Below are 6,000 nucleotides of genomic sequence, written 5' to 3'. Positions count from 1 at the left end.
TTCAATTCAAATGCAATAATTTGTGAAGAAAAATTTAACAACCTTTATTATCAAATTTTGATGCAATTTTTAATTTTAAATGATATCATATATGTTTAATTTGAAATGATCTTTGCAATCCCTTAAGATGTCACTACGGTTCACTCGCCCAAACGCACTTAGAGCACCTTGGAGACTCTTTGGTATAGGGTGGCTACAAATGATTGAAGCTCTCCATGGCTAGAAAAAAGGTGTCACTAGGGTTCACCCACCCATCTAAAGCTAATGGAACTGAAAATTAGATGCCAAGATCAGCAGTTTTAAAGTTATGTAGTGATGCACCTTTGAACTGAGGCACAATGCGAGTTTTTGCATCGAGCAATAGCGTTGTGCCAAATTCAAACGGAATGTGATCTCTCCAAAATGAGATAGTTTATTGTAGGCCTCGACATGATCATCCTATAGCATTTGACATTTCATTGATAGAACCCATGAGCTCTGGGTTACGACCCTCAAAAGATCAACCTCGAAACACAGTTGGAGAACCTTGGCGACTCTTTGGTACGAGGTGGTCGCAAAATTTGGAGGCTTTCTATGGCTAGAAAAAGAGTGTTACTAGGGTTTATCCACCCATACAAAGCTAATGGTGTTGATGATTTGATGCCAAGATTAGTGGTTTCAAAGTTACGCAGTGATGCACCTATGAACTGAGGCACACTGTGAGTTTTGGCATCAAGCGAGATCGTTGTGTTGAATCCAAATGGAATTTGATCTCTCTAAAATGATATAGTTTATTATAGACCTTGGTATGACCATCCTATAGCATTCAATGTTTCACTAATAGCCCCCATGAGCTCCAAGTTATGACCCTCGAAAGATCGACCTAGAAATGCACTTAGAGCACTTTGGCGACTCTTTGGTATGGGCTGGTCACGAATGTTTGAGGCTCTCCATGGCTGGAACAAGGGTTTTACTATGGTTCACCCACCCATATGGAGCTAATAAAACTGATGATTCAATGCCAACATTAGTTGTTTTAAAGTTACATAGTGATGAACCTATGAACTGAGGTACACTAGGAGTTTTGGCATTGAGTGAGATCATTGTGTCAAATCCAAATAGAATTTGATCTCTAAAATGAGATAGTTTATTTTAAACCTTGGCATGATCGTCCTTTAGCATTTAACATTTCATTGATAGCCCCTACAAGCTCCAAGTTATGACCCTCAGAAGATTGACCTTGAAATGAACTTAGAGCACCTTTGTGACTCTTCAGTATGGGGTGTTCATGGATATTGGAGGCTCTTTGTGGATGGAAAAAGCATGTTATTAGGATTCACCTACCCATCCGAAGCTAATGGCTCTAACAATTTGATGTCAAGATTAATGGTTTCAAAGTTACATAGTGATGAACCTATGAATTGAGGCACACTATGAGTTTTTGCATCGAGCAAGATTGTTGTGCCAAATCCAAACGGAATGTGATCTCTCAAAAATAAGATAGGTTATTATAGGCCTCAGCATGATCTTCCTATAGCATTCAAGATTTCACCAATAGCCCCCATGAGCTGCAAGTTATGACCCTCGAAAGATTAACCTTGAAATGCACTTAGAGCACCTTGGAGACTCTTCAGTATGAGGTGGCTGTGAACAATGGAGGCTCTCCATGGCTGGAACAAGGGTGTCACTAGGGTTATTATTAAGTAAAAATATCTTTTTACCTCCCTCAAGTTGTTGGCATTAGGCATAGTGCAATTTTGGTGTTACTATGTATTAAAATCATCATTTTTTAGGTCCCTCCACATAAATTACATTAAGTAAAAACATGTATGTTTTTTACATTAAATCAACAAGTTTACATTTAGAATATCTCAAGTGTTTCATCATTATTAAATCAATACACAACTATCAAAAATCGTAGTGTCAAAAATAGTAGTGTCAAAAATTGTAGCGTCAAAAATAGAATAGATTTTACTTCATTTTGCTCCTTGTTTAGTTTTTTATCTTCATGCATGGCTACTCTTCATGATGTACCTACATTCTAATATCATAAAAAATATTAGTAAATAATTGTATTAAACAAGATAATCATCGGTTCACTAAATCTTTATGAACAAAAAAATATAAGAAGTAAATATACCTAGTCAAGTGTTCCTCTAGGGTCCTCTCTCTATTTTAGGGTCTCCAATAGGGCTTCATGATCAGCATTAGTAATAGTAAAAAGTTTTTTTTACTTTTGGTCTTCCTTGATGCTTCAACAACTTCACATTTGTTGCTATAATAAGATGTGAATATATGAGAAATGTTTTGTGCTTTTGATAATCTTTGAATGCAGGAATTTCATTCCTTCTAAGCATGTACGTTTGCAACCATCTTCCCGTAACAACAACTCAACTAGTAGGAAATGTGAATCCATCATCATCTATGATCAGTTATGTAAGATTTTTTTTACCTCTTACATAACGTGCTAACCAACAATTTGATTTCTCATCATTCCCCTTATGGTGCAACCAAAGCAAAGGCATGTCCTGGCTGAAGAAGATCTAATAGATGGTTATGCTCAAGTGAACTTTCCATGTCATCATTCATGATAGAGGGTATGATAGACAATGGGTAAGATAATGTGGAGCACATGTGTCCACCCACTTACTCAACTCACAGTGATCCCAATCACACTGAAAACAACTAGGATAAAAGCAAGCTAGTTGTCATGTTCAAATGGTCCATGTACTAGAATCAAAGCTCTAGAATGAATGCATTTTTAATGAGTCTCTAATAGTAGCACAATCTAATCTATCACCTATGGACTCTTCCTTAACCAACCAAAAGAACCTGCATACTAATGAATCAAGAGTCCCCCCCTATGATAATGTTGAACTACACCAATCAACAATGCTACGAGCATCAAGAAGTGCTCTTGAAATATTCAATTTCTCCTTAACTAGATCTCTCTTCACATATGCCCCTACTCCATCATGTTCCCCTTTCCCATGGTTGGACTCAAAAAAACTCCAAATATGAGGCACCCTCCTCTCTACGTGCATCCTACACAACCAATAAAACATGCGAGCATTCTTAATATGTCTATCCATAACAATGTCATGCTCTTGTACGAAATCAAAATAATTCTTGAATAAATGTTTCACAAACTTGTGAGAGTGAGATCTATCATCACTAATGTAAAAATGGTAGTCTCTAATAATCTTTTGATTATCTTCCGCACTATTAGGGGCATATCTATATGTTATGTGGACAAAAATAACAATCTGAATAAAGTTGTAATACTAAGATTATGTCTCATTTTGGGGCTGCAATGTGTAGTTCTCTACAAATTCAACAACTAATATGATAGTGCCAATGGGAAAAGTCTCCTTATACATTCTAAATTGCTGATCCAACCATTAAGATCTGTGACTATGCCTTGCATACTTGTAGAAAAAAAATATCTTGAAATCTGAAATAAAGCTAGCCACATTGATTTCTTTTGCAACCAATTCACATCTAGAGCCCTCACCTCCACTCTTCAATGTGTATTTCACCATTTCATATACCATTTTTTAAGCTATTGTCCTCCCAAGATCTTGTTCACACCCTTCATGGAAACATGTGTCAAACTTGGATAAACCACCACGTTCTAAACACTTCTCATTTAAGCAAGCATTTCTATAAAAGAAACAACCATCAACTCTATGATATAAAAATTGATCTAGCAAGTCTCTTGATGATTTTGGAAGCCCATTAGCACCACAATTCTCCAACATTTCTTTACTATGTAAAGTAGAATGGATGGAGTGTAATAGTTCATGGTGCATAGAAAATTGCACATGATATTTGCAACAACATGTATTTCAAATTTTAAGTGGCACATAATAAAATGGCTTCAACAATTCAAAAGCCTTTTGTGATATATGTAATCTTGGATGAATCTCTCTAAATTCTTTGAACAACATAGTTTGACTTACCTCCAAATAATGTTTAGGATGTGGCATGTAGTCTCTAATGCCAATTCTCAACTTGAACACATCTTTAGCATTAGGTGATACTCTTGAGCTAGAGTGCCAAAACTGTGTAATTTCTTGCTCCACATCATCGGATAGCTTCTTCTCATTACTAAGTGCTCTTCTCAAAGTAGTACAATTTAGGTTCAAGTCAATACAAGTTTGTCTCATATATCTACCTCTTCTCAAATGATAACTTACCAAAGAGGTTGTAATAACCCTTCAAGCAGCTCTCTTATCAATCTTCCTACTATTTTTACCAATGCTATTAAGAGCACTGAAAAGATTCTTCACAATAATGGCATTTCTTTCCAATTTTTTATTGACACAAATTTTCAATTTGGAAAGCATGGGTCTCATCTTTTGCATCTTTAATAAGTGCATAAAAAGTTGACATTGCTCCACCACTGTCTTGTCCGAAAAAACATCTTATATAGTCTTGAATCCCATAACTGAATGGTTCTTTATGATTTTTTTCCTTCCAAATTTGTAATAATTGTATCATCAATTTCAATTATACATTTTGGTGTTCTACGACCTTCATGTCGATTATAATTAGGAGATATGTAACATTCTTGTGCATTTTCATTTTTGACATAGTCAATCATGGCATTTACATTATGAACTGGTAAATTTTCATTCTCCAAATACTCAATCCTGGCATTATTATTATCAATTGGTACATTTTCATTCCCCAGATGTACATATTCATTATTTGACTCTATGATTTCATCTTCAATCAATACATCGTCAACTTGATTCACATTTAACATACCTTGTCTCTTCCTTCAGTGATATACCTTGTCCCTTTCCCTAATGTTGTAATGTCTTCATTTGATACCTTCCTTTTGCATTTAACCTTTTGAGGACTACTACTCCCCATTTAGACAACAATATTGGACACCTCATCATACATTATAGCAACTTTTTCAATTGTATGGGCCCAAAGAAATCATTTTTCTCTGAACCCATGAAAATGGCCCCAAAAGAATGTGATTGTTAGATCTACAGTGAAAAATATTTTGGAAGTCAAAATTTGGCAAGTGTGGGCAATGTGAACAAAAATTGTATATTGTTATATATTAGTATTTTATTAAATATAATATAGTAATATATACATAATTATTATTATGATTATTATTATTAATATTTAATATATAGTCAGTATATTATAATTATTATATAATATAGTAATGTATTATTTTTTTTATTTTTTTTGTCAAAACTTTGTATTTATATTAATATAATCAACTGGTTCAAAAGGGGCTCCTGGAGAAAGAACCAAGAAAGAAAACTCTGTAGCATTGTATTATTATTATTATTAAATATAATATATTAATATATATTATTATTATTAAATATAATATATTAATATATATTATTATTATTATATAGTCATATATCATAATTATTATATAAATAGAATTGTATTATTATTATTATATAGTTATGGGGTCGTAGGCTAGGGTAATCCATCTATAATTGAAAAGTCACCATTAAAAATATAGAGCAATGAATAATCTTGTTTAGGACAAGAATATTATTTAAGCCCATAAGGGTTATGTATGGTGAGACGTCCACCAAAATTCTTGGATTTTTCAGTGCTCCTCTTATGTGGCAAAATAAAGGCAACGATGAATGACAGTAAAGTTTTCTAATGGGTTAAATGGGTCAAAAGGGGTTGTAGGATAACCTATGACCCCTTTCGACGCATTTCATGACAACATATGTCCCTAGGGGTCCTAAGACCCCTAGGGACCTATTTGGTTTGATTGAATAGGTAGAAAGGGGTCGTAGGATAACCTATGACCCCTTTCAACACATTTCATGACAACATATGTCCCTAGGGGTCCCAAGACCTCCAGGGACCTATTTGGTTTGATTGAATGGGCCTTTTGACACATTTCATAACAACATATGTCCCTTGGGGTCCTAAGACCCCTAAGGACCTATTTGGTTTGATCGAATGGGTTGAAGGGGTCATAGGATAACCTATAACCCCTTTCGACGCATTTCATGACAA

Source organism: Cupressus sempervirens, chromosome 6 (genome assembly GCF_028749045.1).
Source record: "Cupressus sempervirens isolate cs-2001-9-10 chromosome 6, ASM2874904v1, whole genome shotgun sequence".
Taxonomy (NCBI): Eukaryota; Viridiplantae; Streptophyta; class Pinopsida; order Cupressales; family Cupressaceae; genus Cupressus; species Cupressus sempervirens.
The sequence above is the reverse complement of the archived record's forward strand: the minus strand, read 5'-3'. Positions refer to the sequence as shown.